Source organism: Mixophyes fleayi, chromosome 1, assembly GCF_038048845.1.
Source record: "Mixophyes fleayi isolate aMixFle1 chromosome 1, aMixFle1.hap1, whole genome shotgun sequence".
Lineage (NCBI taxonomy): Eukaryota > Metazoa > Chordata > Amphibia > Anura > Limnodynastidae > Mixophyes > Mixophyes fleayi.
The window spans coordinates 399,493,819-399,505,518 of NC_134402.1; positions in this window are offsets into that span (position 1 = coordinate 399,493,819).

Here is an 11,700-nt window from a genome sequence, read left to right on the forward strand (position 1 = left end):
GTTTGTGGTATGAATGAGGGTGTTTACTGTATTAATTGGGGTTTTATTATTTTTATTAAAGGTGTGTGGTTATAAACAGGGTGTTGTGGTTTTGTAAACATTTTGTGTTATGGTACTACAGGTCTCAGGCAGCCACGGGTGTCAGGGCATGTTGGTACTTGTGGTTCTCCAAGTTCCAGTCCTGGCTGCCATGGGAATGCTGGTGCTTGTAGCTATTCAAGCATCTGCATGCCCAGACTGTTTAGGGCACCCTGGCATGGCTGGGACTTGTAGTTCCACAAAACAAAATGGCATCTGATTGTTTTTTTCACATAAATTTTGCAGTTATTAACCTACTACCCACAGCCCACAGGGCTAGGAAGAGGCCTAGTGCTTTCAGCACTGGTCTGGTTATTCCTAGAGGGGGTGCCCGCTCGTTTTCTTTTGTAAACCCCACTCCCTAGGGAATCCAGCCCAGCGCTGAACAGCCTTAGGTTGGTTGTCAGTATGGCAGGGGGACCCCTGCCACGTGTCCCCCTGCTATAGTGCCACCCACCCCATCTGGTCTGCCTAGTGTTGGTTGAGTGAAAATCAGGGGGGGGGGCCTTCGCAAATTTTTCCCGCAACCAGCAGTAGGCTGGTAGCACTAGAGTTAATGGTAGTCGGACGGGGAACCCCCGCTTTTTTTAAAAAAACAACTTTTATCTATTTTTGACAGCCGTGGAGACCTGCGGCTCAATAGGCAGGGCAGTGTAACAGTCATGTGTTTACTAATCACGCTGCTAGGATGCAGCGTGTTTTACCTGGCGATTTTTACATCAAACTCAGGAGAATTTGCTTAATCGCACCTTCATACATTTGAGACTTGTATAGCTAGAGTGGCGAACAGTCAGGACTTTGATCTCTATCAATTTTGTAAATAGCGGTTTTGACAGTAACACATCTCTGGCGATTTTACATCAAATCTCACTTTAATACATCTGCGAGATGAAACACCTGCAAGAATATCGCTGGATTTTCAAAATCGGAGCTTGACACATTTACCCCTAAGTGTATGTGCCCCTGATATGCATCTAAAAGAAAGCTATTGTCCTCTGTTATCCTCCATTTTAGACTCCACTCCCTGCAGTGACCTTTAATATGATATTGGCCATAGAAATAACCATATATTTTTTATGTTAGGCAAGACAAGTGGCAATTTGAGAAAAACAGAGGCAGCGGCCACTGTGTGATGTTTCCATTAATGTGGACACGTATACTTTAGAATTGCATTTTGTCTCAGGATAAACACCATTAATGCATTTACTGTGCAATTCTAGATTGCATTATTAAAGAAGTTGTATAAAAATAGCAAGATCTTGATTACTTCTTATAAATCACAAAAGTCACAAACAATTTGATTGATTTTGGCCAAGCTTATTTGTGCTACCTAAACAATTGCGTTAAACTCAAGCTCCAAACAAAGAAAAATTTAATTGCAAAGTCTTGATGGCTTTGGCCTGTGTGTGTTGGGTCATTAGACAAACATTTTAACCCTTTCTGTTTGCTCAGCCATCCCACTGAGTGATAGTATGAGATACACAGGAAAAATACAGATTCTACTCAAATATCTTCTGTTGCTGAAATGTGTGTGTAGTTCTATCAAATTTTTTGTTTAAGACAACTTGTATTTTAGGTTTCCACTGCAAAATACTTAATGTAGGTGCCTAATGCATGTTTATTTGTGCAAATGTACTGAATTGTCCACCTCACACACAACAAGGTGCTTAACTTCATTCTGGATTTTGGGACTGCCCTTGTAACAGTGGTCTACATGGTCCAGATGATAGTGCCTATGGTGGAGAGTGTAAAGAGTCATTCAACTACTATTTAAGGACTAAGGGGTATATTTACTAAACTGCGGGTTTGAAAAAGTGGAGATGTTGCCTATAGCAACCAACCAGATTCTAGCTTTCATTTATTTAGTGCATTCTACAAAATGAAACCTAGAATCTGATTGGTTGCTATAGGCAACTTCTTCACTTTTTCAAACCCGCCTTTTAGTAAATCTAGCCCTAAGCCTTCAATTAATGTGAACTCTTCTGTTTATCTGCTAAACAACTGTTTGGTTTATCCTGATTTATGTCACTTTTTTGTGTTTGAATGTTCTTACTACATTGGTCAAAATTGGTTAGAAAAGCACTTTCCAGTTTAAAGTGCACCTTGATGTTTCCCATTCACAGGATAGACTGAGGCCATGTTTCTACCACCTTAAAGGCTGAGTGATAATGCAGTTATTTTGTGGTGAGAACACATACTTTGGTTTCATGTGTGAAACAGGAAATGCTCACTCTAAATGCCCTTCTCCATCCCTTGAATCCGTTGAAAAATTAAATATTCACTTCTCACAAAACAAAATTCAGTTTTTGCATGTGGGTTCATGCACCTAACTCATACATGCCAACTTGTAAGATATCTCCCCCGGATCTCTCGGGGGAGGAGGGCATGGTGACATTGTCGGGTCACCATAGCCCCCACTATAAAAAGCAGAAATTCACGGCATTGAATGGAGGGGGCGGAGCTTAATGGCGCTATTAAGTCCCAACCCCTCCGTGAATTTTGGCAAATGCGGGAGCATTGCCTACTCTTCCGGGAGTCCGTGAGGGCTCCCCAAAATTCGGAAGCCTCCCGGGAATTCCGGGAGAGTAGGCAAGTATGACCTAACTGATCAAAGAACCACTGAAGCTCCTCCCATCAGAAAATAGGAAACTAAGCACCCTGCAGATGCCTCACATCTTGGCCCATAAATCCAATAGCTTCCCCATAAAAACATACTATGAGCCTGATTGATTAAGGAAAGTAAGGCAAAAAATGAGTAAGTTTTCTCCTGGACAAAACCATGTTACAAAGCAAGAGGTGCAAATTAGTATTTTATTTTGCACTTAAGTTAAATACTGGCTGTTTTTCATGTAGCACACAAATACTTGATAGCTTATTTGTACACTGAAATTTAAAGTTGATCTAGGACATGCCATACCTCAAATATATATCTGCCATCACATTTTAAATTTACACCCCCCTCCAATGCAACATGGTTTTGCCAAGGTGCAAAATTAATAATTTGTTTTGCTTTACTCTCCTTAATGACTCACACCCTATATCACAAACACTGCAGTTTGAGTCCATATTTTTTATATTTCAAGTGCCCATTAGTGATATGTATTATTTCAAGACTGAAATCCATCCCTCTGCAGGCACTCCTTACAGCTAACAACTTAAGCACAATACTAAGGGACTTAGGGGTATATTTACTAAAATGCGGGTTTGAAAAAGTGGAGATATTGCCTATAGCAATCAGATTCAAGTTATCATTTATGTAGAACATTCTACAAATTGACAGCTATAATCTGATTGCTTGCTATAGGCAACATCTCCACTTTTTCATACCCGCAGTTTAGTAAATATACCCCTTATATTCAAAAGCATTTCAGTTCAAAAGTCCTGAAATTTACTTTGGAGTCATATAATTCAATGTATAACATATAGTTTTGTTTGTAGTTGCTCTGCACCAATAGCAAAATATTAATATAATCAACAGTGTGGTCAATTATGTTCTTCTACTGTGTTTACCAAGTCTCACAATTAATTTTGGTGTGACATTGAGGATATAAAAGAAACCTGCTTGAGAGAGATAACTGTATTAATTGTAGTAAGTTTAATCCTGTGTCTGCTAGATAGTAATGTGTTGGATTGGATGGGTGGTTGAAAGTGATAAGAACAAGGTTATCCCTAGTTATTAGGAATGAAGGTTTGGCCTGTACAACCTTAATGCATAAATAATGTATGGAAAGGTGTAACACTACCGTGACCAACTATAAAATACAATCCAAGGCAAAAGAGCACAATATAAGCACTAGAAAAATAAGTTCTTTAATATAATATCCCAAAAATAAAGATAAGTCTCTATAACCAGATTCAGAAAAATTACCCTCCCCCAACCCATGACATTTTTAAATCTGCAAACACTACAGACAGGGGGGTGCATAGCAAGATATTCTTTTTTAACATACAAATAATAATTGAAAATATATGTTAAATTAGAAATTAGCAGGTCTTTGCAAAATAAATCATAAATGTAGTGTGCTATGTACATTATGGCATGATAGAAAGTTATGCAGGTGCATAAATTTGAGTCCGAGCAAAAATCTTCCCACGGGGTAGATTAGGAACTTAAAGTGGCCTTGGAAAATATTCTGAAAGTGTTCTCATTTTATAGCATGGCCAAACTGCCAGTAACCAGGGTCAAATTGTCAGTCAGCAGGTAATGTATGTCTTCTGGTTTGGATGTAATTGCACCAATAGAGTGAGCGTGGCCATCATGCAATGGGCATCATCATAATCATCATCATTTATTTATATAGCGCCACTAATTCCGCAGCGCTGTACAGAGAACTCATTCACATCAGTCCCTGCCCCATCGGAGCTTACAATCTAAATTTTCTAATATAGACACACACTCACACACAGACATAGACATAAACAGACAGGGAGACAGACTAGGGTCAATTTTTGATAGCAGCCAATTAACCTACCAGTATGTTTTTGGAGTGTGGGAGGAAACCGGAGCATCCGGAGGAAACCCATGCAAACACAGGGAGAACATACAAACTCCACACAGATAAGGCCATGGTTGGGAATTAAACTCATGACCCCAGCGCTGTGAGGCAGAAGTGCTAACCACTAGGTCACTGTGCTGCCCACAATCACTTTAGACAGTGCGGGTTTGCCCTCTAATCCCTTTGACTTCAAATACACTGGCAATGCAGCATGCTCTCTGTTTAATGCACACAGCTTCCCCTTCAAGGTAGAGCAACGTGAAACTGGACATATCTCTCAAAAGAGTTGGACGATGGTATCTTGCACAATATAGCAGTACATATGCGTACAAAAGGACCTTAAACTAATGAATACAATTAAATGCAATTGAACGCAGTGATTACTCCTATTCTGAAAAAACTAAGTTCTGACCAGTGTTCCCTCTAAGCTGAGCAATGTGGAAAGGAAAGAGTTAAAAGGTCACTCTAATGAGGGCTCCACCCGAAAGGTTTGCATTCACAATCTGCAGGATGTTTCCTATTAAGATACAGGTTTAACTCTATCATTTCCAGATTGCTCAGCTTAGAGGGAACACTGGTTCTGACCCAAACTCTCTCTCAAATTACTGCCCCATCTCTCAGCTCCCATGCCCCTCCAAGCTTCTCGAGAGAATTGCCTACACTCGACCTCACACACTTTCTTACAGCAAACAACATACTGAATTCCCTCCTTACTGGTATTCCCAAAATCAGACTTGAACCCCTGCAATCTATTTTGCACACAGTGGCTAGATTAATTTTCCTTGCAAACTGTTCTTCCTCTGCTAAGCAACTCTGTCAGTCTTGTCAAAGTTGAATGATTGGATGAAAGAAAGTATATTGATTAATATTGTTTTACTGTGCGATTGCGATCAGTATGCCACGTTGCAGGGTAATGCATGCGTACCGGAAGTAAGTGTTGCAAAGCGAAGAAAAGTGAGTGCAAGCGCGTCCCCACCGCCAAATTTGGTTAGGGTGGTAAGTACAGCCGATACCAAAAATGTTAAAAATTTAACTAGTAACTTGCATCCTGTAATAAGTTATGTTAAGGGTAATGTTTCAGAAGAAGAAGGTGAACCCACCGTCATTTCAACCATTGCCCATGCCAGTAATATGCAAGAGGCACCACACAGACAAGGAAAAGGAACGGTCCCACCAGTAGGGGCAGTGGCTGAAATTGGTGAGAATAATGTAGAAATTAATAAAAGGGGGAACTTTCATTGTATTGCAACAGTAATTCCAGCAACTAGTCCAGAATGTAGTGATTTGTTAGGTTTACATCCTATCCGCACAATAGCAGTTCCCAATGGGAAGGCAGACAAAGATGGTGTAGTTCTCATTGAACATGTAGCAATGCATTGTCCCTGGACTAGATCTGAACTGCATTCAATTATATCTGATTTTCCTGATCCTAGAAAAGATTTGAGCAAGTGTCAGAAATTTGTTAGATATTTTGGTAATGTACATGAGCCAACTAATAAAGGTTGGAGAGTGGTGTTGAGGGCCTGTCTTCCTCTCGATACTGATATACAAAAGTTTACTAAGGATTGTATGTTGGAGGAGGATAGATCCTTAACAGATGATGATAATCAGGAAAATATTAAACATATAATCTCACAGTTGGATATATATTTTCCAGTCGTAGTGAACTAGAGCAAGATTTTCACTATCAAATAAAAGGATAGTGAGATTGCAACAGATTATTTTGTCAGACCTCTGTCAGCGATGACCAAATACACTGGGATATCAGATATAAATGATAAATGATGACGTGTACCACAGGGAACTAGCTGTTACAGTACTAATGAATGGTCTCAAGGAGAATCTGAAAGCTAGGATACAAACCTCTTTACCTAAATGGAGAGGCATCACGGTAGATGCTCTTAGAGAGTCTGCCTTGGAGCATGACAAAAATATTGGTAAAAGTAAAGAAGCACAAAGTACTAGGTTAAGGATGGTAAGTATCCAGGCTTTGGAAGGACTGCACTCCCAACCACAGTATACAAACACTTATTATAAGAAAAGGAAACAACATGAGTTGAGGAAGTGTTTTAGATGCACTAAAACAGGACACTTAGCAAAGGACTGTAAGGAAAGAACCAGAGCGGAAGAAAGGAGACTGGGACCCCCTAAGGGGGAATCACATAGATACTCACAAAGAGGGTGGACACAAGACTCAGGGGTTTCCTCAACAGTTACCAGCACATGTTTTAACAGCAGATGCTTTGCGGGACACCTGTAGCCAACACTAGCGGTAAGGTCATACCTGTAATCCTACAATCAGGCAGGGTAAAGGTTAAACTGTGGTAAGTGTCATTGTGCAGGTTTGGAGAGAAATTAACTTAAATAAATACTCTCTTGTTGTTGCTCGTTTGTCTTTTGTTGTATGGTGTTTACTTTCCTGTAACTGGTTGATGGTAAGGAATTAAAATGTGTGTTTTTCTTTGTTATTTTCATGTTGGAGACAAGGTCTGGCTATCCACTAAAAAAGTTGGGCCATTCAAAATTCTATCCCAAATTGGTCAAGTTGCCTTCCGCTTAGATCTTCCTGCCTCTATGAAAATACATCCGGTATTCCATACTTTCTTGTTCAAACCATTTCCAGACAACCCCTTCCCTGGCCAGATTTCAGCCCCACCACCCACCAGTCATGGTGGAAGGAGAAAAAGAGTTTATTGTTGAAGAGATCCTGGACTCCAGAATACACAGAAATAGATTACACTATTTGGTAAAATGGAGGGGATAAGAAAATTCGTGGGAGCCTGCAGAAAATGTCCATGCCTCCAGATTGACCAGACTGTTTCACCAGAGACATCCTGGCAAGCCAGCTCTTGAGACGTCCAGAGGACATACTGGAAGGAGGGGAGTACTGTCAGGATTCGAACCCAGGGCTTCTGCCTCTGTGGACTGCTGCTCTTCTGACTGAGCTATTCTGGCTGCTGGACAGTTCCTTGCGTTTATTCTGTGTTATAGATCAGTTCCAGTGATCTCCTGATCTTCCAGCATGCCTTAGCTCCACCCCTTGACTTCCTATAAAAGCCTGGCCAGTTCCTGTCTCCAGTGCCTGATTATTGTGCTCTGTGACTGTGATCTAGCTCCTGCTCCTGTTCCTGTCTACCAGCATTTACTACATGTGTACAGACCTCGGCTTGCCCTCCACTTCGCTTCTGCCTCAACCTTTGGTCCTCTACGCCTCTCTGTGTACCGAACCTGGCTTGTTTGACCTTTCTTACCATCTCACCTCTTGTTAGCCTGCCTTCCTCCCTGCCACTGGGCTCCTATCCTGTCTCCGGACCGTGACATCTATTTCTCATCCTTTACATCTCTGTCAGTATCTCATTGTTTTCTTATAAAGAGATATAAAAACACATAGACATGGTCTCACTCATGGGGCTAAGACATTTGTAACATTGGACAGAATGAGAGGTACACACACTACATTGACATAGTCACGGAGGTAGCTAGGGTTGGTTTTTATGTGTGTAGAAGCTGCTGATTTTAAGCAGGAGTTTTGTTATGGAAATATAATTCATGTTTTATAGATTGCATGTGGTATCTGCCTTTTTGTCTCCTGTGTAAGGTGTGCCTCTATATGCACAAAGGGTGGAGACAGGTGACTAACTGAAGGTAAATTAGGTGGACATACAGATAATACAGATATGCATTTCTGTGTAGAAAATTGGAGTAAGATTATTGCCACAAGACTTGACATAAGTGAAACCCTAAAAAATGTAAAATTTTCATGTTTTTATATTTTTCACCGTTAGACAGACATGTACTGGATATTGTTATAATTGGCGAAAGTGTTATAAAAATGTACCCCTTTGCCCTTCTCACTTAGCCAAGTAGCTGAACGTGTGGGATTAAAAATGGCATGTGAATTGGCAGAGGGTAAATCAATTGATATACATTGGTCTTCAGTATTTTTCCAGTATAGGGGGTGACGTTGTGGCGATTAAAGAACAGTCACATTACATGTAGGACTTGTGACAGTGACACAGTTACCAACTGAAGTAGCTATTAGTTAAGTTAACACTTACACACATGACTGTGCATGACTTCTACAACAGGGCGGACATAGCTGTCAAAAGGATAGCAGGGTTTATGTGACTACTGACAAATCAATGTTTTGTTTTTCTTTGTATTGTTTTAAATTTTACTCACACACAAATTAGCTAATATATGAGATTTGTGTTACCTGAGGAATAAGCAGTCTGGAAGGCAAAGGGATGTGGTCAGGAGTCTGCTGGACAAGGTAGGCCTGTGGCTCCCAGAGTGTATCTTCCAGGCCTGGCTGAGACAGCACATGGTCTGGCTCAGCTGGGTAAAGAAGGTATGTGCAAGCTGGCAAAAGTATATTGGTGTGTATCAGACGTTTTTTCTCAGGCTAGTAGGAAGACAATGTCCTGTCTTACTTGATTAAAAGAAAATATCAGGCAGACAATACCAATAGAGCCATCCCATACCCCTCCTACAGATGGACTTTCTCCAGGTAAAACAAATCCATTTGATCCAATTACCACCTTGCAGGATCCTCAAGTATGCACTGGTGTACCGATGAAATATATCTGGGTAAAGATTCATTGAAAAATTTCTAATGTATTGCTGTGTCATACTCAAGGCTTTTGTTAGTAGATGTGGTATCCCTAGAGTTATAGAAAGTGATAGGTTATTCATATTAATGATAATAACGTTATAACGTATGAGTAGTGATAGCAAGTTACATACTTTTGCTTAGCTACAAACCAGTGGCAATATTGATATAATATCACGGTACTAACTAGAACAAATTGAATAGAATGAGGGTTGAAACTTGATTGGAGTGGCTGGTAGCTTCAGTCAATAATCTTCCCCACTATCAAAATCACTCCTAAACTGCCTCTTAACCTGTCATCTTTTGAAATGTTTTTGACTTTTCTTTCGATGAGTTTGTAAGTGTGAGACTGTTCTAGATATTGAAAGGAAAAGAAAATAGTGAGAAAGAAAACAAGAAACACTGTCACCTGAGGTGTTACACTAACTGTTATGATGTTGGACTGGGAGAGTATGCTATGGAACTTGTAATTTCCTATGCTCAGGTTGTTTGACAGACAGGTTCCAAGTGTTGACATCCAGCAACACGTTCTTAGGGAAACTTTCCTTTACAATTTAAGCTGTCATCTAGCCGATCTCGCGCGGGATGCAAAAACCGGACTATGATACATTTACCCCCTGGAGAAGGTTCCAGTTACACTTGTGAGTCTGTTCTGGGAGACCCCAATTGCAGTTAACAACACCTGAGCCCAGGGCTTTGCAAATGCTGTTGTCCAGCATGAAGTAGCAGTTTTTCCTGTTTTTCCCTGTCCCGTGTTTCTTTCAATTGTGAACAAGTGACAGAGGCTGCTTCAGGTAGTGATATTGAGGAGTTGAGGATGAAGGAGAAGTTGTTAGCACAATCGGTTCAGCTAATAACTTTATTCAATTCAGGGGTAAAGGAAAATTTGCTAACTTTGGAGCTTGAAGACAGTGTGAGGAGTATTGCCCCGGTAAGTACTTTGACCCCATAGTTGAAGAGAGATGCATCCAGCGATGCCAGTCCAGTAATATTTGGACTTGAGCAGGCATCCTTGAGAATGATTATCATTCTTGGGTGGGTAAGGTTTTAGACCAAACTGAGTGCTGGGTGTGCTCTCACGTGCCTCAGATATTGTATTAAGTAGGACTAGTTCTCTTTCCACTAAATATTTCTGAGGTACCCGAATTATGCGGTTAGAGGCCAGTAGGGGAAAGGTAATACAGCTAGGTCCCTTAGTTTGAAGTCTCCCAATATTTGGCAGTTCGATCAGGGCCGTCTTTCCCATTGGGCACAATGGGCAGGTGCCCGGGGGCCCTGCAGCCAGGGGGGCCTGTCGGAGGCAGCAAAAAAAAAAAAACTTGAAAAAAAGAAGTAAATACTTACCTTGCAGTCAGCTGGCGATCTGGCTCCCTCCATGGTTTCCTCCTCCGTCGCGCTCCGCAATGGATGTCGGGCGGGCGTGATGACGTCACGCCCGACATGCACTGCACTGCTGCCTCCGATGGGCCCCCCTGGGGTGCAGGGCCCATATATATAATCATTTTTATTTTTTTTGTATATATAGGGGCCCTTGTGCACTGCTGTGCCCGGGGGCCCAAGAGTTCTTAAGAGGGCCCTGTGTTCGATCACCGTTTCACGTACAAAGAAATTTGAGTATTTGGCAAAATGAACAGACAATAGCCCCCTCCACAAATGTTGATGAAAAACCTGTTGATATTATTAGAGTGTATTTAACTACAAAGATCATAAATGAGATGCTTAAATAAGACATGCTTTGGACAGATGAACATGCTAAGCATGAAGAACTTTAGTAGAATATTCTATATTGATGTTATAGATGTTCCATTGGAACAAGCTCCCCCGCTCCATCAGAACTTCCCCTAATCTGTCCTCTTTTAAACGAACATTAAAAACCCACCTTTTCCTTAAAACCTTCCAGTCTCATGCCTAAACTCCCACCGGTCGGCTACCTCTCTTTCTCATCCCTTCTTCCCTTCTCCCCCTTCCTCCCGTCTCTCCGTCTCATCCATGTGTCTGTCTGTCTTCCCCTCCCTTTAGATTGTTCGCTCCTTTGAGCAGGGCTCTCCTACCTTCTGTTTCCATCACTTTTAACTGCGCTCTCCAGCTACTCAGCTCACCTCCTCTCAGTCCCTCTGCCCTCTGCCTCCTCTCGCTTCTCTCCGCTCCCCTCTGTGACTCTCAACCTGTCATCCGTGCCCACCCTCTTGGGCCATAGTTACCTGCCTGTACTCACTTTTCCCCTCCCTCCCTCTCTTTCATGCTGTGCCTGAGCCCCCAGAGTTATAGTGCTTACTGTTACTTGTACTGTGCTGTTTCACCTTGTACTGTGCCATTGTTTGTCCTTGTACGGCGCTACGGATACTTTGTGGCGCCCTATAAATAAAAATTAATAATAATAATAATAATAATAATAATAATACATATTATATCGTAACTTGTATCCTTACAGATAATGTATTACATATGTGGGTGAAGGGCATACAAAAGGTTAACTCCGAGCATCAATGGTACATGTTCCATGGGAAAAGAAAA